This window comes from Microtus pennsylvanicus, chromosome 10, assembly GCF_037038515.1.
Source record: "Microtus pennsylvanicus isolate mMicPen1 chromosome 10, mMicPen1.hap1, whole genome shotgun sequence".
Lineage (NCBI taxonomy): Eukaryota > Metazoa > Chordata > Mammalia > Rodentia > Cricetidae > Microtus > Microtus pennsylvanicus.
The window spans coordinates 50,314,875-50,330,176 of record NC_134588.1 but is presented as its reverse complement, the minus strand read 5'-3'; the positions used below and the strand labels follow the sequence as shown (position 1 = coordinate 50,330,176).

Here is a 15,302-nt window from a genome sequence, read left to right as displayed (position 1 = left end):
GTCTGTATAGTTGTGAGGTGACCATAGATGACCTAAATACTGGAATGTCATAGGTAAGTAATTTAAAATAAATTCAGAGAAGTGGTATTTCTTAACAGTTAATGTGTATATTTGGGGAAAGAGCTATAATTAAGATACACACACACATGGACAACATACATACATTTGATGGCTCTTTCAGTTTATTTTAAAGATTTTAACAAATATTATAAGCTGTTTTGAATTATTTACAGTGTGTGCAGTACTCTGCCCCTACTTTGTATATATTAATGATCAAATGGACACGTAATGTACTGTCTTACTACTTTCTTCTCTTACTACTTTCTTCTCTTATCTATTCTTAGAATAACAGTGCGTATGAGAACATAAATTGTTCAAATTTAAGGTGCAATTTAAAACAGTTTTAATTCTAACAAATAAATACAGTCTAAAAGAATTGCTTTTACAGTATTTTGTCAGTTTATAGAATTATTAGTACAGATATCTTTAAGAATTCATTAAAAAACTTAGAGTTATTTATGAATCTGAAACCCACTAGTATAATTTTTCTTTGTTAATATGAAATGTAAGATATAAGCAGCATTAAATAACTTAATATGTCATAAAAATATTAAAATACTGCCTGGCTCATAGCAGTCATTATATATATATATATACATATATATATATATATATTTAAAGAAAATGTAGTAAATTGAATAAGAATATCTCCATAGGTTTATATGTTTGAACAATTGTTCCCTAGTTGGTGGAACTACTTGCGATGGTGTGTCACTAGAGGCAGGCTTTGGGGTTTCGTATGTGAGCTTTCCATCTGTTCCTTTCATCTTTGCTCTGCCATCATTGGCTCTGACTCTGAAACTGTGCCCAATTAAATGATTCCTTTTATAAGTTGTCTTGGTCATGGTGTTTTATCAAAGCTATAGAAAAGTAAATACACAGAGATATTGTAGTAAAAAACATACAGAGATAAAGTTTTTGTTTTTAAAGAAAAGATAGCTATTGAATTTTTTGTATTTTCTGAAAGTAAATTGTAATATTGTTTGAATTTTATTGATTTGTGCTTGTTTTTGACATGTATGTTCTAGACATAAATAAGTAATAATTTCTTGTTATTGCTGAATGTACTCTTATGATTATAGCCATGAAATAAATCAAAGCCTGTAAATAAAAAGAAGAAACTCAGTATTTTCACATTCAGCATTTTTTTTCAGATGCACAAGAAATGGGTCAGCGATGTTATTAAATAATAAAGCTTCTTATAGTTAAAATAATGCAGATGCCTTTGTACCAGTGGAGCATGACTGAATCACACAAGAAATATAAGCAGATATTATATGAACATAATTCTATATAGTCTACAGAACTGTCCCTTCTAGCTGTGTGAGTAAGAAGAAATGCATTGATCCTGTGTGTCTATTGCACATTTTGAAAAGTAGTGTCTTGCGAGTTATTTCATTTTTCAATTATTTCTCCTCCTCTGTCATTAGGTAAAAAATGGATTTAAAATGTACCTGTATGTGTATATATGAATATATGATTAATATATTTGCATATATATGAAAGAAAAGTGAATATGGCCTAGGTAATTCTCATTCCTAGTTGTGACTTGTACTTTTTGTTTATAATGTCATAATAATAAGTAAAACCTGTGTCCCTGGTTTTGTTTTTAAAGACTCTCTAAGTTGAATCTTAGAAGATTTAACTTTTTTTTCTAGGTAGTTTTAATAATGCTATTATTTTTTTTAAAAAGGAAGTATTTATTTCGTCTGTATGGGTGTTTTGCTTACTTGCATGTCTGTGTCTGTGGAGACCAGAAGAGGGTGGTGGATCCTCTGGAACTGGGATTATAGACGTTGTTAAGCTGCCATGTGGGTGTTTGGAATCAAATGCAGGACCTCTATAAGAGCAGTGCAGTAGCCACTGAACAGTCTCTGCAGTCCATCATAATAGATTTTAACAACTTTTTATCATATAAATCTCCTTGGAAGGAAGGATTCATAATTGCCAAATAATTATTAAGTTTCTGAGACATTGTGCTAGGTGTTGGAAATACAGCGTTCTTTTTTATTTGGTAACTAGTGCATCTTCAGTTATTGTAGGAAATCAATAACTAAATCAAGAAGAATGTAAGTTAAATAATGTAAGTTCATAAGGTGCTACATATGTAACACAGAGTAGTAAAGTCTAGTTATAATAATTTACATATATTCTAAATTTCTTTACATTTTTCTCTATTAAAATGACACTAATGAGTATTTTGTTTATTGTTGATTTATTTATTTCAGGTGTATTACAGATTATTTTCATGGGATATAACTAATCTTTTATCTCATGATGTTAGTTGCTCTTTAAAGAAATGTTTATGTTTGTGCTGCCCATAGTACAGCTATCCCTGATGATTTTACCAAATTTGGATTTCACCATTTTTAAAATTTGTCTTGTTTATAGTATAGTATGAAGAAAAGAAAAGAAATATACTTTGGAATTGTACAAATTATTTTAGATTTACCCATATTATTGTCTAGTGATATGACAGAGTGTCTTAGAACCTTTCTGAGTTTTTGTTTCTTGAGTAAAATATGAGACAATAATAAAACATGTTTATTTTCATCTCTTTATATATGCATGCATACATTCATGTGTGGTGTGTGAAGGTGAGAGGCAACCTTTGGTGTGAGTCTTTACTTTCTACCATGTTTGATGTAGATCTCTTTTTGTCATTCTTCCTTTGTCTCCACCACTCCCATGTATGCTGCTGGCTGGTCTTGTGAGCACCTAGGATGTTCTTGTTTTTGTTTTTTACTTTTGTGTCCTTGTAGGTGCCCTTTGGATTAAAGGTGTTTTAGTATTGTGTTCTACGTTCTGTGTGTTCTCAGAATTTAATGTGTCCTTACCTGTGCCAAGGGTTTTACCTGTTGAGCCATATCCCCTGCTCTAATACTGTCTTTTAGGATTATTGTTAATAGTAAATGAAATGAATTGCTCAACTTACATTAATTTTTTAATTAATAAAAGCTCTTATTGTTAGTTTAATTAGGCATAGAATGTTTGTATAAAATATAAATAAAATCGTTACTATTTTCCTAGAATATTACATTTATATTTTTTTAGTAAAATAGGCTATTTTACATTAAAAGACTTAGTTTCATTGTTTTATTTACTCATTTATTTCTTCACCCATTTCTTTCTTTACTTATTTATTTACTCATTCATTCATTCATTTGAGAAAGGGTCTCACCGTGTAGACCAAGCTGGCCTTGAACTCACAGAGATCCATCTGCCTCAGCTTCTGAGTGCTGTGATTAAACGGCATACACTACTAACTACAGCCAGCCCTTGTACTACTTTTAAGTAGAACCCTTAAAGATTTTTCACATAGAATTTGATTACATTTAGAAATGTTTATTTTCACTGATACTACTTGACTGCTTAAATCTTATTGTCTTTATCTCAGATATTCTTGTTTTTAACTAAAGGTGGACCAGGTTATTTGTTTCAGTGATTTTTTATTTTAGATGAAGTAAAAACCTAACCTATTAGTATTTATCTCTTCTGGTTTTTTTTTTTTTTTGGTTTTTTGAGACAGGGTTTCTCTGTGGCTTTGGAGCCTGTCCTGGAACTAGCTCTGTAGACCAGGCTGGTCTCGAACTCACAGAGATCCGCCTGCCTCTGCCTCCCGAGTGCTGGAATTAAAGGCATGCGCCACCATTGCCCGGCTCTCTTCTGTTTCTTATTTCATTTTGGTGCTGTATTTTTGCTTGTTAATAAAATTTTAACCTAGATTTTTATTCTTAATATAGAGTTATAAAAAATAAAATTATAACAATTTTTTTGGATTTAAGTATAAAGTAGAAAACAGTTCCTAATTATTAAATATAATTAATATAAAATTACTTGTATATTTTTCTTTTTTAATTGAATTAAGTCAAATGCTCTAAAGAAAAATTTTACTGTATTTTTATTTTATTTTTTTCATATATTTTACACTTTTAATTAAAATATAATTATAATATTTTCCCCCTTTCTTTATTCTTTCTAGCCCCTCTTGTGTCCCATCTAATGTCCCATCCAAATTGATAACCTCTTTTTATTTTATTATTCTTATTACATACCTATATCTATATGAATAGAAAAATATAGAAATACTACCAATGGAGTATTTTTTGTTGCCTTTGGGTATATGGAACTGACAGCTTTGTATTGGATATATAAGTCATGGGGCTTGGCCCTGGGAGAGGCTAGTTCTCCCTCTTGCAGTAGCCAGTAGTTGCTTGTGGTGCTTTGTCCACTTTCTTGTTAACATGTTAGTTGATAATGGCATCATTCAGGCCTTGTTTATGTTGTTCTTCCTGAGAGAGGCTGTCACACTGCAGACTTCCTAGTATTTTGACTCTTTGCTCCCTCTTCCAAAATCTTCCCTAAGCCAAGTGGAGCTAAGCTGCAGTTGTATCCATTGGGCTAGGTACCCTACAATCTGTTGATCTTTTTATCTGCAGTTGCAGTTTGCTGTGAAGAGAAACTTCTTTGATGTGGGGTGACAGCTATGCTTATTTTGGGGTATAAGGATAAATTTAAAACACAGGTAAGGAATTGTGGCAGTCTAGCAAAGTGGAGGTAGTTGGCTAGGTTTCTAGTACTAAGCACGAGTGGGCTTTAGACACCCTTGGTTACCACCAACATGTGAGGGTAGCTATTGCACCTTCACTGCGAGCTTACCGTGGTGGCCATTGTTGTAGTTCATAGGTATCACACACAGCTGGGGAGGATTATTAATCACTTCCTTCCTTGGCAGCTCACATAGTACATTCTGGTACAGTATAAGCTAGATTGCAGGAAGAAGGCTTTCAGGTTGGTTCTGGCTTGAATAATCTGAGTCCTGTCTCGTAAGCATGCAGTATCTTGTCTTTGACCTCTGAGAGGCAACCAAGGACGACAGCAATAGCCTATATAGTTTTAGGAGTCATTTAGTTTACTCTGATCAACCACTTGAGGTTTCTCATGCCTGGTACTGGGGGTTTTATTAGTCTGTGGTTCTTGTGTGGAACATTGTCATCTATCCCAAGTGGCATAATTTCCCTCCCTCCCCCTCATATAAATACAATGTCCTAGTAAAGTTTTTCTTTTACTTAACATATCTAGTGCATTTCTGTAAGAATTAGTTGGTTTTTATCTACCCTTCCAAACACAATACCTTTCTCATGCTTATTTTCTGGAAATTTGAGTGATTGTCAAACCCTCAGGTCAGCAGAAGTTATTCTACCAGATATGTCCAACTTTTTGACATTGTGACATATCCTAAATTTCACATTCTAAAATTACTCAGTTTCAGTAAAAATCACAGAAAATCTGAGAAGTGAGTCTATGTTTTTTTGTGTTGGGTTACATTCTTAGCTGTCCCTACCCTAAGTCCACTGATTAAACACCATAGGTTTTCTAGTCTGTGTAATATTGCCTGTTAATCTTATACTCTAATTTTGAACAGAATATGTTTCCTCCTAGTTGTTATTCAAGGTATGATAACAGAAATTTATATCTGCCTCTCAACTTTAGAATTTTCTTGTATCCAGTTGCCAAAATCAGAGATTCTATTTTCTTTTAGTTCTAGGCTGTCCACCGAAAACATGTGGAATTTCCAGATACTCCCCCTGCCAAATTACTTGACAAACAAATTCTATCCTTCCCTAATTATTTTTTATGAGATGTTAGGTATCAAATTCTATTTTCACACATACGTGGCAGGCAGCATACCACTGAGCTACCCTCTGGCTGTGAAGTGGCTTATTCAGTGGAAGTTGGAACTTAAATCATTCCTTTGCTTCTCAATCATTTAAACATGAGTATTGTAATTTCTTGGTTTTCATAGCTTATAACATTTTTAGTGATGTTTAAAAATTAAAACAGTAATAGAAAGAGTTTTATTTTAAATGCTTTGATTGGTAGTATAATTTCACTGGTTAAATTTGAGATGTGTCTTACATGAAACACTAAACCTTGACTAGTAGAATTTTAGGATAGTCATGATTTTTGGCTGGTACCCTTCACCCTTATTGTATCCTTCCCTTTTTGTTTCACACTGAACACTGAGAATGACAGAAATTTATATAACACATTACGTATAGTCTAGGACAGTAGTTCTCAACCTGTGGGTTCGTTACTCCTTCAGAGATTGTATGACCCTTTCACAGGTCACCTAAGACCGTAGGAAAACCTAGATATTTACATTACAATTCATAATAGTAAAACAATTACATTTACGAGGTAGCAATGAAAATAATTTATGGTTGGGGTCACCACAACATGAGGAACTGTATTAAAGGGCTGCAACATCAAGAAGTTTAAGCACCACCGCTCTAAGAGTTTACAACACAGTAAAGAAGTAGAAAGAACTACTAAGCAAGTAAGAGTCTTCAATAAGATCTGAGTTTAAGTAGATTTGAAATAATAAGACACTTGCAAAAGGAATAGACATATTCTAGCAGAGAGAACAATGTGAGAGATTGAAGTCCACCTGGAGTTCATAAAGTAAAAAGTAAAAGGTGGGTTGGGTATAGCTAGAAAGGAAGTGGAGACTTGATGTTTAAAGGGTCCTATGATACCAACCAAAGCTTTTTTGATTTGGTGATAACAAGAATATAAAGGATAAGATGCCTCCTGTTTTGTTTTGTTTTTGAGTATAATTATATGTTAGTATAAATAGTGGACTGATATAAAATAGAGAAAATTAAATTGTACTGAGGTTTAAGCAAAATCTGATAAAAACCTAAATTTAAAGGAGCACCTGTGATAAATGAGGTCAGAGACACAAGAAAGAAGATAGATTGACAGAATTTGAGTAGTAATATAGGAAGCAAAATGAAAACAATGAGTTTATAGAGTAGGAAAATATGGGATGCCCTTTAAGATCAAGGTACTGAGGAAGGTCACTGCAGAAGGGAGTGAGCATGAGTTTAAAAATGTTTCTGTGGGTACCCTATAGGTACTTACCTGGCTTAATCCTTTGAGTACTGTTTGGTAATCAGTGTTATTGTCATTTTAAACACTAAGAAAACACCAGAAAGTTTCATTCACTGTCTTGATAACTAGACTATCAGCAAGTGGAATCTCTCAGGTCTCACTGACTCTAGCTTTATGCACATATGTTTGAGAGCCCTTCCTTACCTTGGAGCATATGTCTAATGGGTATTCATAAATAAAGGTATTAGATTTCAAGACATGTTGCTTTCCATGTGAGGATACACATTTGGAGTCATCAGCTCATGGACATGGAAGTCACAGAAATGTTGTAATACGATACGCATGGCTAGCTTATGCCCCGAAATAATTACACGGAAACTGTATTCTTTTAAACACTGCTTGGCCCATTAGTTCTAGCCTCTTTTGGTTTTTCGAGACAGGGTTTCTCTGTGGCTTTGGTTCCTGTCCTGAAACTAGCTCTGTAGACCAGGCTAGTCTTGAACTCACAGAGATCCGCCTGCCTCTGCCTCCCGAGTGCTGGGATTAAAGGTGTGCGCCACCATCACCCAGCTTTAGTTCTAGCCTCTTATTGGCTAGCTCTTACATATTGATCTAACCCATTTCTAAAATTCTGTGTAGTACCATGAGCTGGCTTACCAGGAAAGATCTTAACCTGTGTCTGTCTGAAGTGGGAGAATCATGGCGACTGCTTGACTTGGCTTCTTTCTCCCAGCGTTCTGTTCTGTTTATTCCGCCTACCTAATTTTCTGTCCTATCAAAGGGCCAAGGCAGTTTCTTTATTTAACCAATGAAATCAACACAAAACAGAAGACACCCACATCACAGGAAAAGATGAAATTCTTCAGGCTGGGAATGTAGTATAAGGGCAGTGAACATGTCAAGACAGGAATCCTGGCCTGACACATCTGGTGACTCATTCCATGCTAACCAGGTCTATAGCGGATCCACAGAGCCTTTATCATTATAGACTTGGAATCTACCCATTGAGGTTACACCTTTACTAGTTTTACTTTTATGAACATGTCTACTAATACATTACTATTTTTATTAAATAGCCACATTGATATAAGGGCATATTGGGAATCTCTTGTCTTCCCCTCAGTTTTGCTGTAAATCTAAAACTGCTCTACATTTTGGGCTTGGGTCAGGGAGATGGCACAACCGTTAAAGTGCAGGAACCCTTTCTCTACCTTTCTGGTTGTGGTGCCTGGGACAGCTACTCACCATCCCCGAAACTTAACGTTGTCTTCAGTGGTTAGAATGGGGATGGTGGCATCTAGGTCAGTGTTGCTGTGACGCAGACTAAGTTAATAGGTTTTAATAGGTAGTAAAAGCTGAGACCTAGACATTTAAGCAGCAGCAGTGTAAGTACTAAGTTTTGTTAGTACTGACATCTTCCTTCCACTCAATCCAAAAGCACAGATGAAGAGAAAGTGGCTATAGTAAGGGGGAGCCCCCTCATATTGCACAGCTCTCACCTTTATTGCAGGGGGCTGCTTGTTTGTCCCAGCTGCCCAGAACCGAAATAATCACACAGAAACTGTATATATTATCTCTGCTTAGCCCATTAGATCTAGCTTATTGCTGGTTAACTCTTACATACTAATTTAACCCATCTCCATTAATCTGTGCATCACTATGAGGTCGTGGCCTACCAGCAAAGTTTCAGCACATGTGTCTCCAGTGGCAGTTCCATGGCTTCCCCTGACTCCGCCTCCTTTCTCCCAGTATTCTACTTAGTTTTCCCTGCCTAACTCTGTTCCCCTATAGCTCTGCTATAGGCCCAAAGCAGTTCCTTTATTAACCAGTGATATTCACAGCATACACAGGGGAATAACATATACATACAAAAATGGGGCTATTTTAACCATTTTAAGCATTTAGTTCAATGACATTTACTTTGAACAACCATTATCACTAATCTAAAACTTTATCTATTAAATACTATGTCCCCAGTCTCTCCTTTCTTAGACTTAGTAACTGTCAACCTACTTTCTGTCTCCATTAATTTGAGGTGTACTTCATTAAGTGGAATTGTATAAAATATTTGTCATTTTGCACACATTAGTTCACAAATTTGTGTAATTGCACCATAATTTTAGAATATTTTCATTACATAAAATGAAACTGCATTTATTAGTAGTTACTCTTCATTTTTCTCATAAATCTCCCACCTGCCAAATATAGACATTATTTTACTCTGTAGGCCTTATATATAGACTTGACTATAGATTTTTATATAGACGGAGTTAATGTTTTTGTCTCAGTCACATAGCATGATGCTTTCATGGTTAGTCAGGTTGTAGAACCTGCCAAATTTTCATATCTTTATGATCAAACAGTATTCTATTCTGGATTTATAGTGTGTTTTACAGTAACAATCAGCATTTGATAGGCATTTGGATTGTTTCTATTTTGTTACTGTTAGGAGTTACTATGCTACAAACCTTCACAAACTAATTTTTATCTGCACATAGATTTTCTTTTCTCTTGAGGTTTTACCTTTATATTTTACACACAGTACCTTTGTTTCATAAATCATGTTTTGATGTTTTGAGACCTTAAGTCAGTTTGATTTTTTTTTAGTTACTATCTAAGCATTTGACAGTCTTTGTATTTTTTATTCCTGTTTTATGCCCACACATTCCAAAAGTATTTGTGCATGCGTGTATCTTATTTTATCTAAATAGCCTCATTGAGGTATAATTCACATTCTACACAATTAGCCTTTAAAAATTTTTCATAAGATTTTTAATTTCATGCATTTGATGATTGCTTTGCCTGCACGTATGTGTGTGCATTACATGCATACATGCCTGGCACCTATGTTGGCCGGAAGAGGGTACTGGATTCCCTGGAACTGGAGATATGGACAGTTTTCAGCCACCATATGGGTGTTGAGAATTGAACCCAGGTCCTCAGGAAGAGGAACAAGTGCTTTTGACAGAGCCATTTCCCTAGCCCACAATTCACCTTCTTAAAGAATCTGTTTGTTTAGTCTTTATTAAAATGTTTTAGTAATTAGCAATTTCCTCCACCTGTGCTTAAATATAAAGATACCTTATTAATTCAACATGATCTTCTGATAGTTTAATTACAAAGAATAAGGAGATTTGGCTACATTTCTAGGATGATAGTCATATTTTTATTTTCCCGAGGCAAGTTTTAGTCAGTTTCTCTTTCTTATACCAGTGTGTTTGTGTGTGTGTGCGCATGCTGTACCTGTGTGAAGAAGTGAAGAAAGGTTTTAAATGTGTGACTACAAAACCATATCCAGCCGGGTGATGGTGCGCACGCCTTTAATCCCAGCACTCGGGAGGCAGAGGCAGGCGGATCTCTGTGAGTTCGAGACCAGCCTGGTCTACAGAGCTAGTTCCAGGACAGGCTCCAAAGCCACAGAGAAACCCTGTCTCGAAAAACCAAAAAAAAAAACAAAAAAAAAAACCCATATCCATACAAGCTCACAGATTCTTAGTGAGTAAGCTTTAGTCAGTTAACCACAGGCATTTCCCGATCATTCTCATGTGAAACTCACATTCAGTTATCCTAAAAATCTGTTTGACAAAGTAGAAATCCTATGTTCTATTTATGTTTTTAGGTATTATCACCGGAGTATTGAAATAATTTGAAACTTAAAGGACATCAATTCAGTTATCACTTAGCATGAAATATAATCATAATGTTGGTAAAAAATAAAGGGTATTTTGCATGCCATAGATGTGGTTTGTTGTTCTGGAGAAAAGTGGTATCTGGTGGTTAGAACATATGAGTTTCTGTCAGCATTTGTGGGTTTTATTCCCAGATCCAGGCTTTTTAAAGAAGAAAAGCATAGTCTATACCCACTCTATGTTTAGTGCAATACTTTAAATGGTACAGATACACTAAATGTTAGTGAAGGCTTTGTACTACTGACAGAATGATACATAACAAATCACTCAAAATACAAAAAATTATGATACCTGTCAGTGGTAGTGATTCTAGTCTCCAAGGTTGTTTTTTTAAAAAGATGTTATTAATAAACTAGCAACGTTTTCCTAGCTTATTAAAAGCAAGGCAGTGACTTTCTGGGGTGGGATAGAGAGTAGGGGTAGCGTTAGAAATGGCACTCAAGTAGGACTTGAAGCCTATATTCCAGAAGGTGAGAGAGTGCTGTGTTTCTCTGTGCATCTTCTCTATGAAGCAGAGTGTGTAAAGACTGCCAAAGAAGACAAACAAGTGAAACCCTTTATCATTGCAGCGGTTGGAATAAAAATTCCGGGTTCTGGAAAGCAGAGTACTCAAATGTGTGGACAGCAATTTGTAGACAGTGAGAACTTCAGGAGGCCAGCCAGGAACATTATGCAGAATGCAAGATGAGAGGAGATGCTTCAGGAAAGAAGACATCTGGTCTGCAACAGAAAAAATGTTGAAGTGAAACCAAAGAACAAGCTGAAAACAATCTGGAATGGAGATGGTGTACCAATGAGACACCTCAGCCTTTTAGGAAGAAAAGAGTACGGTTAGATCCTACAGTTGACAATGAAGAACTGAAGTTAAAAATTTCCAAAGAGTTAACACTGTGGCTTGTGGATGACTGGAACTTGGTCACCAGACAACAGGCAACTATTTTATCTTCCTTCCAAGAAGAATGTGGATTCCATTTTGGAGGTTAAGCATGTTTTAAGAAATCTCGAGGAGACATGGATAATAAAAAGCATGCTTTACTGAGATTATGTGAATTGGAACAGTGCTGGCTTATACACCTCTAGATGAGGAGAGTCTTGTTTTATTACTGACCTATACTCATGAATTCCTCAACTATCTGACAAAACGTTCTGTAACTTTCTTCAGTGCCAGTGATTAGGAAGCTACTCCTCCTGAGTACCACCAGAGAGCTGTGTGAGAGGTGTGCTCTCTCTCACGCTTGGTTCTGAGTTCTCTTATACAAAGTATGGTGTGCTTTGAAGACCATTAGTATATGACAGAAATGGTGTTTGTCTTCTATCTGATATTAAATGGAAAATAAAAGGAATCACTCCTTTTTAAATTTCTGTTCTCATTTCTAAGTTTCTACTAGTGTATTCTGTGGTGGATGACCCAGAGAAATGCTGTAGTGTTTTATTGTGTAGTTGACAAAGCTGCTTTTGATTGCTGGTCATTCAGTTTCTTTGACACTACCCACTTTTATAATATGTTAGTGCTCTATGTCATAATGTTCTGATGCCTAGAGCCAAGGTTCACTTCAGGGTATATAGCTGAACACCCATCTGTCTGTAGTCTTATTCCCCCATGGTGTTTAAGGAACCCATCCTTTGTAAATCATCTGTGTTGTTCCTTAGGCATTTTATCTTTGCTGAGTTGTTGAAGAGTCGCAGCCTTTACATGGTTTCTGTATTTGTGTCTAATGCATGATTTAACATGACAGACACAGTTCATCATGTAGCTACAGTTTTATGAAAAAGTCAATCTTGTAGGAATTGTTTTTTATATCTTCAGTAATTTTTTCTTAGAAAATGACATGCTTTTCAATTCAATATTTTAATAAAATTTCTTCATATTTGATGCTTTCTTATCCCTTAGTCTAATACTGAAATATTTTTCTTTTCTTTCTTTTTCTTTTTTATTTTTTATTTAGAGACAGGGTTTCTCCGTAGCTTTTTGGTTCCTGTCCTGGAACTAGCTCTTCTAGACCAGGCTGGCCTCGAACTCACAGAGTTTCTGCCTCTGCCTCCCGAGTGCTGGAATTAAAGGCGTGCGCTCCCACCGCCCGGCTGAAATATTTTTCTTAAACCAAATAGTGTGTGTGTGTAAGAGACAGAGAGAGATAGAGATAGAGAGAGAGAGGGAGGGAGGGAGGGAGGGAGAGAGAGAGAGAGAGAGAGAGAGAGAGAGAGAGAGAGAGAGAGAGAGAGAGATTGAGAGAGATTGAGAGAGCCCAGATGGTGCTAATGTTATCCGTAGTCATAGATGATCTTCAGCTCTTGTCTCCCTCTACTTCCTGAGTGCTGAGATTGCAAGTGTGTTATCACCTGGCTGACTTTGATACAATTTCTGTTTAAGGTCAGCCTTTTGTAGTTGTAGTTTACTTTAGGACATTTTTTTCTGAACATATTATTCTATGAACATTTATTGTTCACTGTGAACAGGATTCACTTGATAGTGGAAATTACGATGCAATTGTTTTATTAGTCTCCTTTTGCCTGTTCCAATTTATTTGCCTAATAAATATTCATTAGGTGTTTCTATTAGTCCCTAGATTGAGACTATATCTTTTAAAAAATGCTTTTTTGTTCTCTTTATAGAATTGTATATATACATTTTATTTGTCTAACGGAACTTAATTTTTTCATGTAAACCTCACTTTTTTTTCTGTTTTAATGATTATGGTATTTGTCAAAATGTTCATTTAAATACTTTAATAAGTCTATTTTTTCTTAGTTTTAGCTTATTTTCTTTTTTCATCATTGGATTTTATTTCAAATGTTAGGCTATTAAAGGGAACTTTTATCCAATGGCAAATGGTACTGAAAAAAATCTATATAATAAAATAAGTATTCAGAATTTTAGAGTATAGTATGAATTATGTATTCTATGTGATGATGTTATGAAAATAAATCTTATAATCTTTTTTTTACAAGACTTAATTAAGTATCATTACAGTTATAGTAGTCATTAAACAGAAATGAAAGTCAACTTATTGAGTTTTTTTTTTCCTTTTTGGCAATACCATTAGAAAATTTTGTTCATTTCTAAAGTTTCTGTTAGATTTTTTTTTTTGCCTATGCTTGTTTATATCTCTATAGTTTCTTCAGTACTTTCCTATTCATCAGAAAAATGAGCTCTTTTGAAGTGGGTCCTTTTGCTATATGTCTTAAAATTAAGTCAGTTCAGAGAACACCAAGACATGAAGTAGAATTTGTTGGGAATTTATAAATAAATGAACTAAATAAAATGAAATAATAGGATAAAATTTAAAAATACCTGACTATTCAGATTGTGGTAATTGGGCTTCCTTCTGGAGGCTATACAGTTATAACTTTGATAAAATTTGTTTCTTTTTTTATTTGTTTTTGGAGGCAGAGTCTTGCTTAATAGCCCATGTAAGTCTGGAACTCACCAGGTAGGTCATGCTGGTCTAGAATGTGAAGTGTTCCTCCTGCATCTGCCTCTCAAGTGTTGAGATTACAGGCATGCAACATATACCCAAATGCTAAACCTTTTTTTTTTCTATAAACATTCACAATTTTGGAGAATATGATGGAGTTTTATATATAAACAAAGACTTTACTTGTCCTTGTACTGAATTGGCATATATTGTAAAAGATTGTGTCTTAGAGTTTCTATTACTCTGATGAAACATCATGACAAAAACTACTTGAGGAAGAAAGTTTATTTCATCTTACACTTCCAGTCATCAAACCATCTAGTGCAATGAATTTTTATATATAAATAAAGATACTTCTGCATAGGTGTTCTTGTACTGAATTGGCATCATTACATTATTTAGAATTGTTAAAGATCTTGTCCTAGTTAGGGTTTCTATTACTGAGAGAAAGCACCATGATCAAAAGCAACTTGAGGAGGCAAGAGTTTATTTTGTCTTATACTTCTAATCAACAATCCATCACTGTGGGAAGTCAGGCAGGCAGGTACTCAAGTAGGTTAGGAATCTGGAGGCGGGAACTTATTCAGAGGCCATGGAGGAGTGCTGTTTATTTGCTTACAAGAGACTTGATCAGCCTGCTTTATTACACCATAAAGGACCATATATCTGTTTATGGGTGATACTATGTGCATAAAATCATCAATCAAGAAAATGCCTTGTAGACTTGCCTACAGGCCAATACTGTAGAGGTATTTTCTCAGTTAAGATTCCTTCTCCCCAGATAACTTTAGCTTGTGTACAGTTGTCAAGAAAACTAGCCAGAACAAACCTTAAAGTTCCCCAACCATATGCTCTTACTTCATAAATAAGGGGGGAAAATCAAAGACAATATATAGTTCTTAGAAAATATGTATTAAGGTGACTCAGCAATTTATCTATAATCTTAACTGAGATACTTTTGAAGGCTGCAAGGTGGACACTGGAACTGGAGAGGTGGTTCAATGGTTAAATGGATTTATTGTACTTGCAGAGGACTTGAGTTTGGTCCCCAGCATCCATATAGAGGCTCACATCCGCCTTTAACTCTTAGTTACATGGGATCTCATGCCCTGTTTTGGCCTTTGAGGGCTCCTGAACAATGTTAATGGTACTCATAAACCCACACAGGCATATGTATACTTAACCCTAAATAATAAATAAGTGAAGAAGTATCAGAAAAGGAAGGCTTTGGAACAACTGA

General features: G+C 35.0%; 1 protein-coding gene and 1 pseudogene across 5 annotated transcripts in view; both read left to right on the top strand.

Annotated features, from left to right (window-relative positions):
* Rasal2 (RAS protein activator like 2) overlaps nt 1–15,302 on the top strand; it is a 287,723-nt gene that overhangs the window by 84,678 nt on the left and 187,743 nt on the right. The gene's annotated exons all lie outside the window — the stretch shown is intronic.
* On the top strand, nt 11,331–11,860 carry LOC142858268 (mortality factor 4-like protein 1 pseudogene; annotated as a pseudogene).